Genomic DNA, 24,217 nt, shown 5'->3' with positions numbered 1-24,217 from the left:
GGCTTATTTCACTTAGCATAATACCCTCAAGGTTCATCCATCCTGTTGCAAATGGCAGGATTTCCTTCTCTTTAAGGCAGGATAATATTCTATTGTATAAATATATACCACATTTTCTTTATCCATCATCTGTCAATGGACATTTAGATTGTTTCTTTGTCTTGGCTATTGTAAATAATGCCACCATGAACATGGGGGTGCGGACATCTCTTCAAGAGGGCAATATATACCTAAGATTAGAATTGCTGAATCAAGTGGTAGATCTATTTTTAATATTTTGAGGAACCTCCATACTGTTTTCCATAGTGACTGCATCAATTTACATTCTCAAGGACTGCTTTATCTTTTGTTCCATACATTAACATACAAGTGTATGGCATTTCATGGTACATTAATATGTCCATGTATGTATTTTTATGTATTCCTGACAAAAATACATGCTTTTAAGGAGATTATTGTCTTCCTCTTATAAATTAATAAAAAGAGAGATTCAGAGAATGATTTGATGTTCTCACAATGCTGGAATGTGGCAAAATTAGAATTCAAACTCGTGTTTATTGGCTCCAATTTCCACGGTCTTTCAATATAATATACATCACTTCTTGCAAAATTTACAGATGATTTCCACTCATCAGGATATAGTTAATATTGTTAAATTGGCTAGCCAATGATGTTTTTGAACCCTAAAATTCTTTTGCCTTCTGAATGGGAAAAAAAAAATCAATGAGAAATAAATGTTTTTCTCTAACTTGAAATAAGGCCAACACTAATCCCAACATAAGGGTATTTGGGGGAATAAGTGGTTATACTGGTCACAATAATTCCCCACAGAGATCATTTCAAACTTCCATTCAATGAAAGGTAGTAAAAACTTGAATTTCAAGGGTAAGTTATCCTTGAATTTACAATTTTTATACTTCTATGTTGTTATACATTTGACAGGCATTTCGTTAACATTGAGAATATACATTGATTGTACAAATATAATTTTAGAGTAAATAGAAGAGAGAAATGTCTTTGTGTCAGAAAGTTACATTTGCTTGTAAAAAAACAAGTAAGTAAATGTGATGTTTCTCTAATCTTTGATTCATTTCTTATTAAAATGGGAGCTTACATATCTGAATGTCTGATTTCACAGACGGTACAATTATTTTGAATTATAAAAGCCTACAGTGTCTTGATTAAATCAAGATGTTTTTCAGCATAGGACAATGTGCCACTGATTTCTAACCTTCTAATGTTCTAAGCTGTCATAAATTTTACAAATGACCTTTTATGCTATAGTTCATTTGCCATTTTGTGGCAATTTCCTATTTTCTTAGCTTATGAGGGTCATATACCCAATGTAAATTTCTATGAGAATAAGTGAGTCATTTAAAAAAATCATAATATTTTCCAGGCTGAATGAAGGCAGATATATACATTAAACTATATGCTGAAATATTATATGAACCTTGTCAACTCTCATTGTTCATTGTTTTTTTAAAAATATTGGTGTTATTTGAAATATATGGAAACTTTAAAAGTATTTAATAATAAACAGAAGCATTTCAAATCTCCACATCCATCATATAAATGAACATATGGTGCTAAATTATTTTTTCACAGCCAAAATAATACTTTATTTAGTTTAGATGATGCTACTACACATAATTTATTAAAGAAAATCAGATGAAGTAGTGAAAGTGAGGCTGTGTTCTACATATTTTGATTGTTCTGTGGTAAACAGAATTGGTTTGGGGAAATGTCATATACATTAACTACCATTTTGTTCCATAAACAGTTCAAAGAACACAGCATGGGACTTAAAAATTCAGGGAGGCTTTTCATTTATTTGACAATAAATCTAATTGAAAGGCAGTAGTAATTTTTGACAACATAATGTGGAAAATAATGATCAGTATTTTATTAAGAAATTTAGCATTACCTTAACAATGTAATCAAGGTGGTTAAAGTTGGCCTTCTGGACAATTATAATGTTAAGAACGCTTGATTAATTCTTCCATAAATAAGGACACATAAGCTCTGTAAACTACCCCCTTAAAATCACCTCAAAGTTGAGCACATTTGGAAAAGAGTAAAGATAAGAGAGAATGAGGAGTCAGGTATGCAAGCTATGAAGCTTTTTTTTTAAACTTAGATTGTATTCAAAATTTAGGAGAGTGAAAACATATTACAGACTCAAACATGTGACCTAATGCGAGGTACCACTTTTGTTCCTTGCCTCCATTTGTAATTCACTTCTGAACCCTTGGAGGTGCTGGGAGAGTAGCATGCTTAGAGACAGCATGGAAGTTTTGTGTTCCTTCCCACCTACCTACCTATGTATCTCTTTCATCTGGCTGTTTCTGAGTTATATCCTTTTCTAAAAAACTGGTAACATAGTAAGTAAACTGTTTTCCTGAGTTCTGTGAGCCACCCTAGCTAATCAATCAAACATGAGAAGGGAGTTCTGGGAACCCCTGATTTATATCCAGTGGGTCAGAAGCACAGGTAACAGGTACTTGCAATTGGCATGTAAAGTGGATGGGAGTTGGGAGCAGTCCTGTGGGACTCAGCCTTTAATCTGCGGGATCTGATGCTATTTCCAGGTGAGAAGTATCAGAATTGACTTAAATTGTGGGACATCCAACTGGTCTCATAGAGACTTGGTTGGTGTAGGGAAAAACCCACACATATTTTGTGATCAGAAGTGTCAAAAGTGAAGTGTTCTGTGTGAGAGGGAAAGGAGAAATACAGAGGAAGAGTATAGTTTTTCCTTTCTATTCTGTTCTTTGAAATTTGTTTGATCGTTAGCTTTATGAACTAATATGTAAATGATTTGATAAACATATGCATTCGATGCTATAAATTTCTCTGTAAGCACTGTTTTTGCTGCATCCCACAAATTTTGATAATTTGAAATTAATAATCAATTGATAATTTAAAAATTTTGTATTTCCACTTTCATTTAATTCAAAATATTTAAAAAATTTCTATCAAGGTTTCTTCTTTATTGTATGCGTTATTTAGAAATGTGTTGTTTAATCTCTGAGTATTTTGAGATTTTCCAACTATCTTTCTGTTGATTTTTAGTTTAATTCCATTGTGGTATGAGAATAAACATTATATGATTTCTACTCTTTTAAAATTTTAAGGTGTGATTTACAGCCCAGAATGTGGTCTATCTTGGTGAATGCTCCATGTCAGTTAATGTGTATTCTGCTGTTCTTTGAAGAAGTCATCAATAGATGTCAATTACATACAGTTAACTTATGGTATTGTTGAGTTGAACTATGTCCATACTGATTTTCTGCCTTTTGAATACGTCCATTTCTGATAGAGGAGTATTGAATTCTTCAGCTATGACAGTGGACTCATCTATTTCTCCACATAATTCTATCTGTTTTTTGCTTCATGTATTTTGATGCTCTGTTGTTAGGTGCATATATATTAAGGATTATTATGTCTCTTTGTAATATTGACCTCTTTATCATTATGTAATCCCCTCTTCATCCCTGATAACTTTCTTGCTCTGAAGTCTGCTCTGTCTGAAATTAATATAGCTACTCACACTTTCTTTTGATTAGTTTTAGCATGGTATAACTTTCGGCATCCCTTTACTTCTAATCTAACTTGTCTTTATATTTAAACCACTTATAGACATTATATATTAGGGTCTTGTTCTTTGACTATCTCTGTTATTTATTTATTTATTTTTCTACACAGTGCAGTAATTTTAGTAGTAATATTAATGTGAATACTTGATAAACTATTAAGTGGTACTTTAAAACACCATAAATTTTAGATCTGAATATAACTTCATAACCACGATATAATTTTTTTAATTTTTAAATTTTTATTTATTTTTTTATTGAGATGCAATTGACACATAACATTACATTAGTTTCAGGTGTACAAACAATGATTTGATATTTATATATATTGTAATCTCTGTCTTTTTATTGGTATATTTAGATCATTGACATTTAAAGTGATTATTGATATAATTGGATTGATATCTACCATATTTCTTACTGTTTTCTACTTCTTGCCCTTGTTCCTACTTTTGTCTTCCTCACTTGTTCTGCTTTTCCTGATTTTAATTGAGCATTTTATATGATTCCATTTTCTCTCCTTTTTACAATATCAATTACCCTTCTTTTAAACTTTTTGAAAACATCTTAAGTGCTTCTTATTTATGCTAATTCTCACCCCTTGTGCTTTGTTTCCTTCTGTGTTGTATGACCTCTGATTATGAGCACTTTTTTTCTTGATCTTACTCTGTGGGAATCCTATGGGCCTACAAGTGAGAAGCTTTACATTACAGAGGATTTATGTTCGCTTCTGCTATGATCCAAGAGATTCTGTTAACTACTTAGGGCTTTTTGAACCCTCCTGGTTGTGCTCCTGCACCCTGTGATACACTCATAATAGCATTTAATCCCAGGGTTGGCATGGATAGTTATACCTTGGACAAACTCACCTTTCCAGTTAACTTATGCTTTACTGCTTCCTTCTCAGGTTTCAACTCATAGCTTTGCTTTTTGCTTTTTTGGGGCCTCGAAGATTTCCCTTATTTCTTGAAACACAACAATGTATTTTTATGCAAGATTTAGTTGTTTGGAAGGAGGGGGTCTCTTCTGAGTGTCTAATCCACCAGTTTGCTGATAACAGACATTTCAGATTTTTCTTAATTCTATGAAATTTCAAATGTTAATTTGTTCAGTCAAAATGATTACATGCATCTCACTCAAATCTTCTTTAGACTTGGTGAGAATACAGTACCATCAGCATTTTAAATTTGCAACTCCTAAATTAGTTCAAATCCCTGTGGCTGAGAATATATTATTTAAAACGTGTCATACTGGTGACTTAAGTCATTCTCTAATCACAAAAAATAAGATGAGAAAAAGAGTAAAACGAGTACAAGCTGCTTAATAATGACTTTCAACATGTAACCAACCTACAAGAAAAAGAAAGAGCTATTATCTCAATCATATATTTGCACTTTTCCCATTAGTTAGCATTCCCATTGATTATCTGCATTTTCTATGTTGGATGTTTGGCATCAGGAATATACAACCTATTTTGTGACAATAATAGTCTCTTCTTCAAAAAACAAGACTTCTTATAAACTTACATGATTTAATATTTGCTTAGCTATTTCAACTCCATCCTATTACACACTTCCTGGATATTAACAGAATTTGCAAACACCAGAGTCTGAGTATCACTATCAATTTGCATTAACATAAAACTCTTCTTCATACTGTCTGCAATTATTTCATGCTTCATAAATCCAACTTGGTCCCTGTGTATTAATTTACCCATAACTCTTTCAAGTCTTGTTGCCAAAATCTTGACATATATCTTTATAGCACATTTAGTTATTTAAATGGGCCTATAATTTTCCGGACTGTTATCCCTCCCTTTTCTAAATTAGTAATAGGTACTTTGCTCATAGCTGGGGAAAACTCACCTTGTCCTATGTGCTCCACAAGAACTTAACATACAAGGTGGTCAATTTCATCCTGAAATTATAAAATGACTCATTGGATAGCCACATTCTCCTGTTCTTTGCCCTTAGCAAGTTTTCAAATGTCATTTAAGGAAAATTAATTTGTCTCCACAGGATGTTCTAATCAGTGGCATTGGAAATATATTTTCAAGCATTTCTTAGCTTTTAAAGTTAGCAGGAAATAAATCCACTGGAGTTATGACACCATTTTTTCTCCTTTATATTAGACCAATGGAAATGAGAAAATATTCTCTGCCATCGCAGCACTCTAAGCCTGTTTTCCCTGGGGTAAAACATACTTAGATGTAGGACAGCCACCAGCGTGAAACACTACGTGTGAGTGCTAAGGAAATTGCTCCTTAGAGGCCTGAGAAGTTAATGTGTCTCATTAAATTATGGCCACGGAACAGTACCAGGTGGCATAGAAAGTCAGAACTGGAAGAGGCTGGAGAAATCATTTAACACTACAGAATCATTTTATAGAAAGAAACTGAGACCCAGGAAAGTTACGTGATTTGGTGAAAGTTACACAACAAATTAATAAGAGATCCAAGATGAGAACTTAACTTTCTAATTCTTTCATGGAGGTATTATTCTACGTAACATTGAAAGAGTATTAATCCTATTTTTACTTTGACTAAACTTGATAATCTGTCTTTTACTTAAAAAAGTTAACTTACATAATTAACATCATTTGAACATATTTTAGACCTGAGACACTTTTCTAGGAGTTGGGGCACCAGAGATATTTCAGAGACTTCATCATCAAGGGGCTCATGCTTCAGAGGGAGAAAGAAATATATAAATAATTACAGTGTGCTATGTAGTGGGATAATAAGAATAGATGAGCAGGAGCCAGATCTGGAAGGTTTTTAATTCCATATTAAGTAATTCTGACTTTATCTTAAAAGCCATGAAAAGACACTGAAGGATTCCAAGTGGACAAGGACTAGAATAAGTTCATTGTTTCAGAAAGCTCAAGCTCTGCCAACATTTTAGACAGTGATTGGGGTGGAAAACAAGAGATTAGTCAGTAGCCTATTATATTATGAACACATAAATACACAGAATAATACAGCCAGCCCAAAGTTATTATAATGAGTATAAAGAGAAAAGAATAGTTTGAGAGATTTTTTTTTTTAAGTAGGCAAAGTTGATAGCATTTAGAGACTCAGGCAACTAAATAACTAATACCATATGCAGCAACAAGGGACACACCACGCAGAACACATTTGGGATTGGAGGGCTAAAGCGGTCTTTTTCATGTTTGTTGAATTTGAGGTATCTGTTGGATATTCAGATGAATGTTGTGTATGTGGGTAAAACAGAACCTAAAAAAGATCTGGTCTAGTGATAGGGATTTCTGAACATAAGAATAAATGGAAATTGAATTTATGGATGTGAAAGAAATTTTATGATTTTAAGTAGAATGAAAGAAAGGGTTGAAAATGGATATGTTGTGAAATATCAATATTATGGAAGATAGTGTAGAAAGAAAAAAATAGAGTGGCTAGAGAAGTTAAAAAAAAAGAAAAAAAGTAAAAAGAAGATATTATCATGAACGACCGTGATGGAGAGAACTTCCAAATAGAGAAAGTGCCCCAAAAGCAGAGAGTTTAAGTGAGATGTGAACTCACATGCTTATCTTGGGCTAGTAACACAAAGATCTTTGGTGACCTAAAAAATAATAATTTCAGTTAAATGATAAGAAAAGATCCATATTCGCGAGTTGAGGTGTTAGTGATTGAGAGTTTTGAGATGTAGAAAATTGCATACAATCTATTCCTTCAGAAGCTTCTCTATGAAGGAAAGGAAAGAGCAAATTAGAAATCTAGAGATGGAAAACATGCAAAGAAATGAAAACAATATGACAGAAGCTCAGAAATTCTATTACAATATTATAGTAAAATACTCACCAAATTTTCACGTTGGAAAAATTTTAAAGGCTCATTCCAACCTGCTCACAAACATAATTAAGATCTAAAGAGGCAAAGTTATTTTGATAAGTAATTATTGTCAATCAGTGACTGATCCAGGACCAGAATTGAGGTCTTCACAACAAAACATGGTAATTGCTGTGTATTCTACTAAGTTAAATAATTGGTAAAGTGTTTTTTTTTTTTTTTTTTTTTTTTTTGCTAAGAAACTTCTATTACTGAGGCAACACCAATGTTTCTTAACAAATATGGAAAGAGAATTGGAACAGATATATTTATTACCACTGTTGAATATGGATCTGGAAAAGATTGTTCCTGGCAATTTACAGTACAAATTAGGAACTGTGTAGAATATTATATGAAGTGATTCCGGGTAGGAGGAGGAGTAGATATTCTAAAAATCTCTTTCAACTGATTTTAAGGAACCTTTACTGTAATAGCGTTATTGTTTTTGTTTTCTGGTTTCTGTCCCTTACAGTCCTATCACTGTTCAGTTATATTTTTTCTTTACTTTAATCACTTGCTGTTATAAAGATTTTGTCTTTCATTTGAATATGAGACCTGAATCCACAAAACTTCTAAAAGAAAACATAGGCAGTACGCTCTTTGACATTGGTCTGAGCAGCATATTTTCGAGTACCATGTCTGACCGGGCAAGGGAAACAAAAGAAAAAATGAACAAATGGGACTACATCAAACTAAAAACCTTCTGCACAGCAAAGGAAACCATCAACAAAACGAAAAGACAACCTAACAATTGGGAGAAGATATTGGCAAACCGTATATCAGTTAAGGGGTTAATATCCAAAATATACAAAGAACTCATACATCTAAACAACAAAAAAACCAACAATCCAATTTAAAAATTCACAAAAGATCTGAACAGAGATTTCTCCAGTGAAGATATACAGATGGCCAACAGGCACATGAAAAGGTGTTCAACGTCATTAGATATCAGGGAAATACAAATCAAAACTACAATGAGATATCACCTCACTCCAGTCAGAATGGCTATAATTAACAAGACAGGAAACAACAAGTGTTGGAGAGGATGTGGAGAGAGGGGAACCCTTATGCACTGCTGTTTGGAGTGCAAATTGGTGCAGCCACTATGCAAAGCAGTATGGACTATCCTCAGAAAATTAAGAATAGATCTACTATATGATCCAGCTATCCCACTGCTGGGTGTTTATCCAAAGAACTTGAAAACACAAATGCATAAAGATACATGCACCCCTATGTTCATCGCAGCATTATTCACAATAGCTAAGACTTGGAAGCAACCTAGGTGCCCATCAAGGGACGAATAGATAAAGAAGATGTGGTATATATACACAATGGAATACTACTCAGCCATAAGAAATGATGAAATCTGGCCATTTGTGACAACGTGGATGGACCTTGACAAACAAACATATAGCAACAGAGATTGGATTGGTGGTTACCAGAGGGAAAGGAGGGAGGAGGGAGGGAGAAAGGGGTGATTAGGCTCACATGTGAGGTGACAGACTACAATCAGTCTTTGAGTGGTGAACATGATGTAATCTACACAGAATTCAAAATATATTACGATGTACATCTGAAAGCTATGTAATGTCATAATCCCATGTTACTGCAATAAAAAATAAAAATTAAATTAAATAAATAAATTTTGTTCAATAAAAAAAAGATTTTGTCTTTCAAAGATATCCCCACAGATTAATGACTTTCTGCATCCATTCACTTCTTTTCTTTGAAGATGTTCCAACACTTTACTAGTTCTCTGAAGATGAACTCTAAAAGGAATTAGTTGAAAAGCATCAGACATTTGTAAGCACAGATTTTCTTTAAATCCTGTGATTCTGTAAATCAGTTTTATTAAACATTTCTACCTAAATAGGACAACTTAGTTACAGTTTATCTGTTACATCCTAAAACATTTGAAATGCCATAAAATGTTGATACCTCTGTTAAACAGGAAAACTTGAGATGGATGTCCTGAGAATAGACGTGGGGTCTGTTTCCTTCCATGCTGAACCCCAGCACCTAGCTCTGAACTGGAACTCCGTCAATGTAACTGAATGAAATAATGACGAAGTGTTCCCCCAAAAGTGAAATACACTCATTAGAATATGGGCATTTTAGCTAGTGCCTTTTGCAAGAAATTGACAGGATCTGTGTGTGGTTATGGTGAATTATTTAACACTAGTGTGAATATTTGTCTCAGTTTGGCCAGGACAGCCCCAGTTTTTTATGCTACTTGTCCTTGTCTCTTGCCTGGTTAACACCTTTTTTCTTTTTAAAAAATATCTGTCTTTTGATGGTAATTTATGTAGCTATCATATTTATTACCTATACTCTCCAGCTTACTCACTAACTAAATTCTTTCTTTCTATACTAACTTATATCCTGGAGAATGTTATGAAAACTGAAAATAACTAGCAGGGAGTATAACTGGACAAACTCAGCCTAAAAGATATGTGAAAAGGGTAGATATACATAAAACAAACTAAAAATTTAGATAATTATTTGGATTAGTCTGAAAATATATACTTTTTCTTTATTTGAATAGCTCAGGAAAATGTCAAGTTTTAAGTATTGTGGAAATGAATTTTTATTTTCTATATTCTCTAAGTCATATAGAGTTACCAGAAAAAATATAAACTAAAAAATATGGACAGAGTAAGTACAGAGAATTTTCAATTTGGAATGTCCTTGTAAGGGCATTTAAGATTTTGAATATGGTATTGGAGTGCAGAAGAAATGTGGATTTTACAATTTAAAATACAATAAAGCTTCCAGAAAAATAAATAGCAATTATCACATTTGAAAAAATTATGTCGCATATTATAATGATCTTCTCAATGATGACAAGATGATACAAGAGGGATTATATTGTAGCAGTTCAAGATTTAAGTTAGAAATGAATAAAATACTGAGGCTTTACATTTTTAAGACAGTAACTGAATTATAAGATGTTTCAATCCCCTTCAAAAATGTATCAGGACCCCAGTGAGCTGGTGTGGGATATCAAAGCAGAGACGTGCCCCTGCTGACACCTATTGCCAGGAATCTACAGTTGGGTGAGAATTAAAGATGGTAGCTACCCTGTTAATGTCAGATGCCATTAGGACATTAAGAAAGGTAACAAAAATAGTCTTAGGGAATCAAAGGCGTAAACAACACTTATTCTTGATCATGTAAAATGCTTTCCCATTTGATCTGGCCTTAAAGATGAGTGTCAATGACTATAATCAATATCCTATATCATACTTACTGTATTATAGGTGCTGATTAAATATTTTATTCCAAATAATACCATGAGATAAATAAATTACAATTCTGTTACAGATTAGGAAACTCAATCAATGTTAAGTTTACTTGAATCACTCATGTTTTCAGTAGCACCAGATTTGGTGATTTCACTTATTCCTGTTATAAGTAATACTCTGATGACTATTTCCTATAAGATACTGACAACTTTTTGACAACTGCGAGAATTTCTCTGGAATGAATACTTAGCAGAATTTCTGAGTGATTGACTACTCTTAGTTTCAGTTTTACTGAACACTGAAAGATCTTTCTCCGCAAGGATTGTATCACTTTTGAAACTTGCCTGCTGTTTAACAATACATTTTCCTTTCGTACCTTTCCCTTCACATGCTCACTAACAACTCTTATAACCCGACTCTTCAAGCAGCAGAAGAAGTTCACTGTTGTATTTTGTAATACTCAGATTAGAAGTGAAGTTTAGTATGTTTTCATATTTTCATTTGTTTACTGGCAATTCAGATTTTCATTTTTGCAAATCTTCTATTAACATCACTGATGTAGTTTTTAATTGGATGGATTTTTTTGTTGCTTCTCTGTACTGATTTGAAGTTATTTATATATTCTGAACACTATTATGTTATATGCTTTGCAAATACCTTGCCTTTACTTGTGCATTAACAATGTAGGGTCAAAGTTGGTTTTGTTTTGTTTTCTTGTTTAGTACTTTTTTTTAGATATGTTACACACTATAAAATGCACAATTTGTAGTCTAATCACCTCTTACAGTCAAGGTATAGAGCAGTTGAAAAAATTCCCTCATGACTGTATTTAACCCCTTGCTCTAGCCCTAGCCTCTGGTGACCACTGATTGATCTGTTTTTTGTCTTTATTGTTTTGCCATCTCCAGAATGTCTTATCAATATAAATGGAATCACATTATACATGGTCTTTAGGACTTAACGTGTTTTACTTAGAATAATACACCTGAGATTCATTCATGTTATATGTATTAGTGATTCTTTTTTGTGTGTATGTGAAAGTATTTTATTGTATGCATGTACCAAAATTTATTTATTCACTAGTTGGAGGCCATTTGGGTTGCTTAAACCCAAACAGAATTGGAATACCTCCTGCATTTACCAGTTGTGTGGAGTACAAGATGTCCTTTGGGCCACATATTTACCATTAATAACAGAATATGGAGTTTATAGAGTTCCTACATAACTTGGGCAGCTACAGAGACTGTATGTATGCTTTTTTGGCCAATTGCCTTTATTGTGCCTTATGTTGTAACTAGACTTGTAATTGAACATATATTAGGCAATAAAGGGAATAATTCTAAGCCTGGGTAACAGGGTTTCATGTAAAATAATTGCTCTTTCTTAAAATGCATGGTTTAGGTAAAAAAAAAAGAAGAAAAAAGCAATAATTGCATTTACTAAAATCTCAGGGTACTTCTTATAAAAGAGTCCAGAATATTCAGCAGAGGCTGGGAGTCATTTTAAGAGGAGGAATATATATTTACGGGAGGGAAAGCTAATTATTTCCCTGTGATCATATTTCTAAAATGATTACGTAAGTCAATAAGCTGAGGAAATTTATTTTATAAACATTAATCTATTAATTTTATAATCAGTCTTCTCTTGATTAAGAGCAAATTTGTTTTAAAAAATAACCCAGATCCCTAACCTACAACTGACTCCCCTTTCAGTTCCATAGTAACAGGAAGCTTTAATAACAGTTTATTTATAATCCTTTTACAATTCTTATACTTTGAGTTTATTTATCCCGTTTCTACTAAAAGTGTATATTTTGGGGTTCAGAGAAACATAGCTCATGATTTTTAACCTTATGAGCTCCTGCAATTTTGGTAAGTATAAATAGACAACAAAGTTTAGAGTCTATTTACTTGATAACCTAGGAATGAAATAAAAAGCAGCAACAATTATTTCAGCAAAACCATCGACCATATGAACCCTATGCTTTTGATCATGAAACACAATTTAACTTCAGAATCTGCCCTTTACTTTGAAATATCATCTGCTGAGGAAAGATAACTAACTTAAATAAATATCAGATAACCCTATAAGGCCGTTGTGAAGGACAGCTAAAAATCATTACTATTTGCAGTCTATTGCAAAAATAAAATTCAACTATATTTAAGATATATTTTCACTCTATTTTCCAAAATAACAAAATATTATAATATGTAAGAGAAAAACATTACTTGAATGTAAATTGCTGCCTTCATCTGGCTTACATTCCACTGAGGATACATTATACGGTGGTGGGGGTCAAGAGAGACTATAAACAATTAAGTAGAATAGACTAGATGTGGGATGAGAGTACTATTAAATTAATAGTTGTTCACTGTGACTGAATGTACCAATAATTAGAACAAGTCTATCAATAAATCACAGAAAATTATAGACTTCCTTCAGTAAGTCCAGGAGTAAAAACATTTAGTTGGCAAGGGACAAGAAAAATCAAATATAATATATAAAACGAGAAAATTAGCTAATCCCAAATACATTTTTTTAAATGAACAACTTTTATTTTTTGCCACTTCTTTAATATTAAATACTTGAAAACTCATGCAACTGAAAAACACTTTTCAATGAATGATGAAAGTTAGGCAAAAAGAAAGTATGAGTAGTAAAAATTATAATTGAGGAATAGGTGGTTATTAAAGTATGTTTTTTTTTTTAAAGATTTTATTTTTTCCTTTTCCTCCCCAAAGCCCCCCAGTACATAGTTGCGTATTCTTCGTTGTGGGTTCTTCTAGTTGTGGCATGTGGGACGCTGCCTCAGCGTGGTCTGATGAGCAGTGCCATGTCCGCGCCCAGGATTCGAACTAACGAAACACTGGGCCGCCTGCAGCGGAGCGCGCGAACTTAACCACTCGGCCACGGGGCCAGCCCCTAAAGTATGTGTTTTGAAACTTGCTCAGACTGTTATTGGGTTCATGCCCATTTGAGTAAAACAAATTCTCTCTGTGATGGTAGATTTTCCAATGTTGCTTTTCACTCTTCTAGTGTGCCTAATTTACCACAATGACTGATTCCCTTCCCCCAAAAATCAAGTAACAAGGATGTGAAAACCTTCTATACTGGATATGCAACTACCTATAAGCCTTACTAACTAGAGACTCCTGGACCACATCACAGCTGTACTGTCTCAGACTCTCCAGAGGTGGGGCTCAGGAATCGGCATTATTAAATCCAGGATTAAATTTCTCAGACAATATGAGCCATATTTTAAATCACTGCTCTTTACAATGCAAAGCAATCTGTTGTCAAGTAACCAGATTTGACAGGACAAATCAAAGACATAGAAGTAATGAGTGCTTTTTAAATCTCTATAACTGAACTTCCTTTTATTCTCTTTCTTTTTCCTGGCCAGGTCTTCCAACAGTCTTCAGTTTTTAACCATGCAAGAATTAGATTTTCCTTGAGGAGGAAGACTAAAAATTATCAAGTCTAGAAAGGAAGTCTATTTTCATCCCCAATTGGATTTTAATGATATGCTATTGCCTCCATATTTATTAATGTTTTATCTTTCTCATTCAGAACTCCTTGTTCATAATATAAAAGGCTCAGGACTCTTTTGGCCCTGATTCCCTATTTGACCTCTTGATACTCTGCTTAGCTACCCCAAACCGTACACATATTTTTATCCCTTGTCCTCATCTTAATTTCTGTGGCAGAGCCTGCTAAGTACTCACTTACCTCATCTTTGATCAAAGAACACTATTTTTTATTCAGGTGAGTAAGTTCCTAGCCAAGATCAATTTCTTAGCCTCCTGCTAGGTGCATCCACATTAAGTTCTTTCATACTAATGGTAATAATAAACATAAGTGTGGATGCTGCATTTAACTTCCGAGAAGGCTCCTTAAAGGGAACTAACTCCCCTAAGATATATGGCCTTTCCTCTTTCCATCTCCTTCTTTCTGTTGCTCAGAACATAGACGTGATGGTTGGAGCATCACAAGTTATATTGGGCCATAGAACAACCTTGGAAATGGAAGCCATGTACTAAACATGAAGAAAATAAAATCCAAAAGCAGGATAGGTCCCTAAATACACTGTTGAGTAACCATGCTAGTCATGGACTCCCTGCATCCAAGCTTCTTTTACATGAGAGAGAATGACCTTTTATTTAATCTGCCGTGCTCAGATTCCTATTACTGACATCTCTGCAATTCCTTACTTGATATACTTGCTGTCTATGAGTTAACTTGGGTTGATTCTGATCAGTCACTCAAATTTACAGTAAGAAATAACTGCTCCAAATAGTGACTCCATCTTTCTGGTCTACAACAGCAGTAGTGTATTTTACCCCTCATGTTAGGTTGTCTGAGTATCTTCTGGGAGGGGAATTGGGGAACTGAAACTTAGTTTTTCTCTATCTCATTGCTTTTCTTTGGGTAGATATTCCTCATCAGACATTAGTTGGCCACTAGGAAGCCATAGCTGCATATAGATATCTAAGAGGAGGGGATTCCTCCCTTCTTGCCTGTTGCAGTGATCACCTCAACTTCTCCTTGAAGCAATGATGGTTTAAGATGAAGATATTCTCTGGGAAAGGATTTCTGTGTTATCCTACAACCTAACAGAACTGGAGTTGCTATCTGGCTTGGTGTTTCTGGTCTTCTGATCTTGGGATCTTATTCTAAGGATGTCACTCTCCAGGCCTCCTGGGAAGCTTGGTAGTATAAAGGGGATGCTCTATGTCAATGCTTTCTTGGTTTTCAGAGTATGATGCATGTGAGCCTCTTTCATTTCCCAATATTTTCCTCACTTTGTGTGTGTGTGTGTGTGTGTGTGTGTGAGGAAGATTCACCCTGAGTTAACATCCATTGCCAATCTTCTTCTACTTTGTATGTGGAACGCCTCCACATCATGGCTGATGAATGGAGTAGGTCTGCACCAGGGATCTGAACCCACGAACCTGGGCCACTGAAGTGGAGCATGTGGAAATTTAACCACTCAGCCATGGGGTGGGCCCCTTTTTTCACTTCTTGTAGCCCATTTAGTTTTACTCCTTATCCACCTGGTATCCTCCCTTTCATATAGAAATAATCTAGTTTCATGTGACTTCTTTGGACATGCACATTTTCATAGCTTCATAAGTCAAATACCAACGGCTTTCTTCCAAGCCCAGGCCCTGCTGTGCTACCTCAAAGAGAGGACTGAATGTCAGGGTATTCTGAATCCCCTAAGATACAGACTAGTCCTCTGAGCTCCACTCTTGAAGATACCGCCAGGAGGAGAAAGAGTGAACTTCTATTTTCCTTCCAAGTTTGGAGAAAATATGAACTCTCTGAAGGATAAACAGTTGTTATAAAGGCTCACTTTTTCTTTCAGAAATTTTCATCACGTCTGGAAAAAATTCCTGTGGCTGTAGAAACGTATTTAGACAATCTCTAGAAAGTCCAGAATATGGTAGCTTTCCTACTTGACCTTGCAATCGTTATATTCCTTATGTCTAATTATCATCAAATCTCTGGCAAATGTTTAATCTTTTAACATTTTTCATTTACAGATAATTTGTTTTATGGTTGAGTAAACAAAGTTACAGCTTAGCCATAGATTCTCAATATCATAAAGTCAACAATCTATCCAACCACATTGTGTATGCATATATATATATTCCATCTTCATGCATAAGTTTTTACTCTCTTCTTGTAGAAATGAACAGTGCCATATAATAGAAACCACAACATGATATATAATTCATTTGAAGAGTGAGTGATCTTTCTTCAGTCTTTCTCCAGACCCCACTCTGTATTAATAAAGAATTTATTCCTCTGTATCCACAGACTATCTCCCTTTAATTTAAATAAAAGAACTATATAAAAATAAATGCTATAATCTTACCACCATTGTTAATGATTTATAGCAAAGTCTGTATTAAATTATGCCCAGAAACAATCTTTTCAAAGGTTCATTCCATCATATGCTGCTCACTAAAAGGAGCCAAATTCATCCAAGTGTGACTTTTGGCTAAGTTGTTAACAAAGAGGCAGTTTAGCATGAGTTAATTATAGTTATGATGTCTTTTATAAATAATAATGATAATTTTAGAGCTCCATCATCATTAGAATGTAAACGGTTCTTGTAGATTGGTTTGAATTATAATTATATCCAGCCGATGAATTCAATTTTTAGCTGATCACAAACTCTTCTGGGAAGTTAAGGAAACAGAGCTTCTTCCACCGTCCTTTCAACTCTGTGCCTGCTACTTTCACATTTGGGAGAGTACTTAGGTATGGTTAAAGTTACCCATCATTCCCCCACACACATAAAAAAGTGACTGAAGTGACTACAGTATTTCCCTAGTGAAGTATCATAAAGAACAAAGGACAGAAAAGTCTTAACTTTCATGTAGTTGGTGACTCAGCCTACCAGATGTACAGATCCTAAGCATTTACACATGGATCACAATAGTAGCATGCCGAATAAATTCATTAAGTGGGATAGATTCCCCCACAACTGACATGCTTATGTACGTAATAAACAATAAATATTTACTGAAAGCATGGATGCTTGAAACACTGTGATGCTGATAATGAAGTGAAAGGAAGCAGACTATACTTTTAGCTAGTCTTCTGGATTCAAAACAGGAATGTAAAGAGAGGTTGCCTCAAAGAATCAGATCCAATATTCATGATATTGAACTGAGTTAATAAAATGTCTTAAGAATGCTTGATTTCATAGTTAGGTCTCTCATAGAACCTCCCTTTGCACCTTTTTAAAAACATCTTCTCTATCAGTCTGAAAAATCTTTGCCCACTATGACCCTGTTTTCTCTTTACTGTCCTTCATATTTGCCCTGTAGATTTCACATATTCATAACCAAGGGCAATTCTGATGGATATGGCGTAAAAATCAGAGGGTAACGTGTTAAAAATTGTGATTTTTATACTTCCCTTCAGGATTGATCCAAGTAAGGCACAGTGTTACACATCTTTTAAGACTTAGATGAAGGTTTGCATCCTATCTTGTGGGAAATTAAAGCGTTTATACAGGAACTGAACATTTCCCTGAATAGCACAGTGAAAGTTATACACCAAAATCATGAGAAGATGTTTCTGGGCACTAATAGATTTAGAAACTTGATATTTGTCCCACATGACATGGAGAGTTCTGCTGACTGGACATGGCCATTTAGTCATATTTGCCTGCTTTCAAAGTATCGTATTTATTGGTGAAGATGAGTGGAATATAGACAACATAAAGAGAGATTATAAATTAAGAAAGAAAGGTGGGTACCAACGCTTTGGTATCTTTGTAGTAGCACAGTCTTGAGGACAAACTACCTTATTCTCAAGCAGGATCAAGAAGAATTAACAGTTCCTGCCATAAACCAGACTCTAGATTTTAAAGGAGTAATGCGCTGATGATTACTAAATTGGCATTTTCAACACATTCAACCTTAGTTCTTTGCAATACCGAATGCACATCTCTACGATCTCATGCAGTATCACTGATGACTTTATAAGAGCGGCAACTTTTGTTTAATGAGAAGAGCTTGTTAACTCAGTGAGCAATAAAATCAGAATTATTGTGTTTATTTTCAGAAGGCAAACTTAACTGTTTTACCTGTTTGTGGGCATGTCTTCCCTTCCTTCTTTCCTTCCTCCCATTCTTAATTCTCCATGCCAGATGACATTCTAAACACAAAGTGGTTAACAATGCCCAGTCTGCATAGAGTTTAATTCTAGTGGAGGAAGATTGTTAATACACAAACAAATGAATTTATCATCTTTTAGATGATGATAAGTGCTCAGGTGAAATCTAAAGCAAGATTAAGAGGGCAGAGTGTGTTCTTGGCTAGGGGAAGGCAGATGCTATTTTATATATGGTGGTTAGGAAAGGTCTTTCTGACAAAATGATATTTGAGCAACAATCTCACAAAAGTGAAGTGATGAGACACATGGCTATCTGGAAGAAGACTACCCAAAGCAGAGGGAACAGCAGGTGGAAAGGCCTTGAGACGGAGAATGCTTAATTTATTCAACTTCTGAGTATAACAAAGGTTTGCGAGGATGAATTGGAAGGGGAGAATTCAGAGAAATGGTGGACAGAAAATTTCTTTGCTACTTCCCTGTGGCACTTGGGGTGGAACTTTTTAGGCTATATTTCACAATATATGCCTTTGTAACTCCTGGCTTTCTCATGGCAACTCAACTCCTGCTTCTTGTGCTTCTCCAATCAGTGATCATGATTATTATCCATGTGGTTATATAGAGCCCTATACCCCTTATTTAAAACCCATATATGATTCCAATTTCTCTATTGGCATCTTGGTATGGTATCGAGTCAGAGTTCTTTCCTTGCATTTCTGCGTCATTTCAGACACGTGGATTTTTTCATTCTTGATTTCAAGCTTAGCTATGCATCTGATTTATTCAGCTTTATTCTATATGTTTGATGCATGAAGGTGCATTCCCTGTGGTAATACATTCCACCATATTTACCTAAGAATAATTGTTTCCTTCATGTCAGCTGCACAGTGGGTCTAATTGTTTGACTGAATTGACTATCTCTATAAAAATATATTTTGGGACTGGACCCATGGCCAAGTGGTTAAGTTCACGCACTCTGCTTTGGTGTCCCAGGGTTTCATTGATTTGGATCCTGGGTGTGGACCTAGCACCGCTTATCAAGCCATGCTGAGGCAGCATCATCCATAGTAGAAGTAGAAGGACCTAGAACTAGAATATACACTATGTACTGGGTGGCTCTGGGGAGAAGAAGAAGGAAGAAAAGATTAGAAATAGATGTTAGCTTAGGTCCAATCTTTAAAAAAAATAATTTTTTTAAAGAATCAAATTCTCATATCTAAGCTTATTCAAGGAGCTTAGAAAGAAAATAAAGACACCTAGTAAATCTGCAGTTTAACTGTATGGAAAGTATCTCTTGAGCACTGGTTCTTCTTCTTTTTTGTTTTCCAAATTCCATAAAATTTAAAAATTTATATAATATGGACCAATGTAGTATGAGCAAGATAGAGGAATGTTAGGCGGCCAGAGGTCCCAACTTTTTAGACTAAAGTGTAAGACATATTTGATCATGTCAATAAATACGTAAAACAGGCTACTATGTATAAGCAATTTTAAATATGAAAGAAAAGAAATATTTAAAAAGAAATTAACCCAAATTTGTGTCACCCTTCCAGTAGCAAAAAGTCGATGTTTTATTTTTTATTGGAAAATATAATAGTTATAACTACATTTTCAAAGTCCACACTAAAGGAAAAATAGTGACTAAATCAAAGAAGCTCAGCCGATGTCCTCATAATTCATTAAATTAAATGCCGTAATTTCCTTCACCAGACCCCACAGAAAATGATACTTAATTTCATCAGAAACATTTACAAATCCATCTAGCTAGTTCATTTAATAGTGAAGACTGGATTATATCTCAATAATTGGTATTGGAGGAATGTAATTTTGAATCACTAAAGAAATGAAAACATTCACAAGTAACAGGTATTGACTTGCTGTCAGGTAGCAATCACAGAAACGGCTGGTAAACAATATACTAAGTGGTTGTAGAAACACTGTTCTGTTTATTGCCCTTTCATGGTGGATAACAAGCTAAAATCATGTTTTTATCGGGCAAAACAAAGGCTCATTTATCCAACATCCACCTATCCAAATTTCTAATTATTCAATATGTAGTCTTCTCAATGACAAAATCCTGACCTGCCACTTATTAGCTACTGACCCTGGGCAAATTATTTAACCTGTCTCTTGGTATCCTCAACTATAAAATGCAAAGGATGATAGTACTTCTTCACAGGCTATTTACAGGGAACAAACAGGTAAATACACATACGGTGCTGAGACCAGTGCCTGACATATTGTAAGAGTTATAAAAGTGCTACCTATTATTATTGATTGCCTTGTATGGTATGGACTGAATTATTTGGGGGTAGTATAATGACCTGTATGGGCACTGAATGAGAAAGATGATGGAGGTGCTTAATCATTCCCCAAAAATGTGAAGATCATAGACTGGAGATATGGGCTCACTAAAAGACTGAGATTTAATAATAAGATTAAAGAATACTTCCCCTCCCTCATAGCTTATCATCATATCAACAGGATCTAGTATAATCACAATGGATTACAGCTGAAAGAGCTATAAAATGCAACTCTCTCTGAAGAGACGAACTTAAAAAAGCTAAAAGAAGAGAGACCAAAACAAGTCTACTCAAGGAATTTGGAATATCTAGTGACAAATAAATGACAAGAAATAGGATATATTGGAGTATATGAGGAAGTCATTTGATGTAAACCTAATTCAGTCTGACTTCGTTTTTCCAAAAGGGCCTGATGTGGCAGATGAGCATGCATTGTATATTTGCTTTAAGCATTTGCTATGTTCCAAAGACAAGAACAAATGGCCTTAAGATAAAGATGCAACTTCTCCCACGCTGGCATTTTCTTAAGTATAAGCAACTCTCCCTAGGCTAGGAACTTATTTCTGTGCTCACCTATGACCACCAGCTCGAGACAACAGACCTACCACCCTGCTGTGTCCACTGAGGCAGCCGACCTACTACCTGCTGTGTCCACCAATCGCTGTGCCAACAGGGCAGTCTCTTGACTATTGTAAAAGGGACATTTCAATCATATGTGAAACATCCTCTTTGAGAGTATATAACCACTCTGCACATCCCACTTCTTTGGTGCCCTTCATTCCTTGGGGAGGAAGGCCCAGGCTATATGTTCTTCCCATTTGGCTCAGAATAAACTCACCCCAAATTTCATTCATGCATTGGTTATGGATTATTTTTATCAACACTGGCAACTACAACAGCACATTTTAAATACAGCAAAACACCTAGCCCGATTAACATAAATCTTCACACTAGAGATCTATTTGTTTCAGTTCCTATTACCCAAAACAGCACGTCTGACTTGCAATGGAAAATTATAAGGTATACCAAAAGGCAAGAAGAAACCATGGACTGTGGAAAGAAAAAAATATCATAACTAGATTCAGATATGACATAGATGTTGGAATTATCAGACAAGGAATATAAAATAACTATGATAAATATGTTAAGGGCTGTAATGAAAAAAATGGATACTATGCAATAGCAGTTGAATAATGTAAGCCGAGGTAGGGAAATTTGAATTTACAATCAAAAGAAAATGCAGAAAACAAAACAATTTTTAAAAACCCATGAGGGTCCAGCCTGATGGTGTAGTGGTTAAGTTTGCACACTCTGCTTTGGCAGCCCAGAGTTCCCAGGTTTGGATCCTGGGCTCAGACCTACACACTGCTCATCAAGCCATGCTGTAACAGTGTCCCACATACAAAGTAGAGGAAGACAGACACAGATGTTAGTTCAGGGCCAATCTTCCTTAACCAAAAAAAAAAAAAAAAAAACCTATGATACAGAAATGAAATGAAGAATGCCTTTAGTGAGTTCATCAATATACTTGAATTGGCCTAAGAAAGAATCAATGAGCTTGAAGATATAACAATAGAATCTTCCAAAACTAAAAATTAAATAGAAAAAAAAGAATGAAAAAAAAATTTAAGAACTTTGGGGGCTATTTAAAAAGATGTACCACACAAATATTTGAAAAACCAGAAAGAGAAGATAGAACATACAAAGTGGAAAAAATACTCAAAGTCCCAATGGCTGAGAACATTCTAAAATTAAAATGGACACCAAACCACAGATACAGGAAAACCAAAGAACACCAAGCAGACAAGTATTAAAAAAAAACTACACCTAAACATGTTATATTCAAAAGCAGAACACCAAAGACTAAGAGACCACTTTAAAGGAAATGGGGAGGAGTGGGTAGAGGGGTTATCTATAGAGGAACAAATTTAAGAATGACAGCAGACTTCTCCTCTGAAAACATGCAAGCGTGAGGAGAGTGTAAAAAAATATTTAAAATTTTAAAAGACAAAAAATCACCAATTCATATCAAGAAAAATTCTCCTTAAAGGTGAAGGAGAAATAAAGACGTTCATACAAACAAATACAGAGAATTTATCACCAGAATATCTGCCCTGAAAGAAATGTTTAAAGAAGTTATTCAGAGAGAAGGAAAACAGAGGTCATAAACTCAGATCTACAAAATGAAAATGAGAACATTGGGAAGGGAATAAATGAAAGTAAAATAAAATATCTTTTCTTATTCTTTTTTCTCAGCTTTATTGAGATATAATTGACATGCAACGTTGTGTAAGTTTAAGGTGTGCAGTGTGCTGATTTCGTATATGTATATACTGTAAAAAGATTACCACAATAAGGTTAGTTAACACATCTATCAACTCACATAGTTACCTTTGTGTGTGTGTGGTGAGAACTTTTCAGATTTAGTCTCTTAGCAGCTTTCAAGGATACAGTACAGCATCAACTATAGTCATCATGCCTTACATTATATCCCCAGAACTTATTCATCTTATTGCTGGAAAGTTTTACCCTTTGACCATCTATTTCCCCCACCTGACTGGCCCTGGCAACCACTAATCTATTCTCTGTTTCTATGAGTTTGATTTTGTTAGATTCCAGATATAAGTGAGACCATACAGTATTTGCCTTTCTCTATCTGATTTATTTCACTTAACATAATGCCTTTAAGGTTTATCCACGTTGTCTCAAGTGGCAGAATTTCCTTTTTTTATGGCTTAAGAATATTCCATTGGATATATATGCCACAGTTCCTTCGTCCATTCATCTGTTTATGGACACTTATGTTATTTCTATATCTTGGCTATTATAATAATGCTGCAATGAACATAGGGGTGCAGCCATCTCTTTGAGAAAGTCATTTCCTTTCCTTTGAATATATACTCAGAAACGGAATTGCTGGATCATATGGTAGTCCTATTTCTAATATTTTGAGGAACCTCCATACTGTTTTCCATACTGGCTGTACCAATTTACATTCCACCAACAATGCACAAGCATTCCCTTTTCTCTACATCTTTACCAGCACTTGTTATCTCTTGCCTTTTTGATGACAATCATTCTAACAGATGTGAGGTAATATTTCATAGCAGTTTTGATTTACATTTCCCTGATGATTAGTGATGTTGAACACCTTTTCATGTACCTATTGCACGTTTGTCTATCTTCTTTGAAAAAATGTCTTTTCTGATCCTTTGCCCATTTTTTACTTGGAGTGTTTGCTTTTTTGCTATTGAATTGCATGGGTTCCTTAACATTTTGGCTATTAACCTCTTATTAGATGTATGGTTTGCAAATATTTTCTCCTATTTTTTAGGCTACCTTTTCATTTTGTTGATTATTTATTTGGCTGTGCAGAAGCTTTTTAGTTTGATGTAGTTCCACTTAACGATTTTTGCTTTTGTTCCTTGTGCTTTTGGTGTCATATCCAAAATCTCATTGCCAAGACCAGTGACAAGGTTCTTTTCCCCTTATGTTTTCTTCTAGGAGTTTAACAGTTTCTGGTTTTACATTTAAGTCTTTAATCCATTTCAAGTTAATTTTGTGAGTGGTATAAGATAGGAATTCTATTTTTCT

The sequence above is a fragment of the Equus quagga genome, chromosome 8, assembly GCF_021613505.1.
Source record: "Equus quagga isolate Etosha38 chromosome 8, UCLA_HA_Equagga_1.0, whole genome shotgun sequence".
NCBI classification, from domain to species: domain Eukaryota; kingdom Metazoa; phylum Chordata; class Mammalia; order Perissodactyla; family Equidae; genus Equus; species Equus quagga.
The sequence above is the reverse complement of the archived record's forward strand: the minus strand, read 5'-3'. Positions refer to the sequence as shown.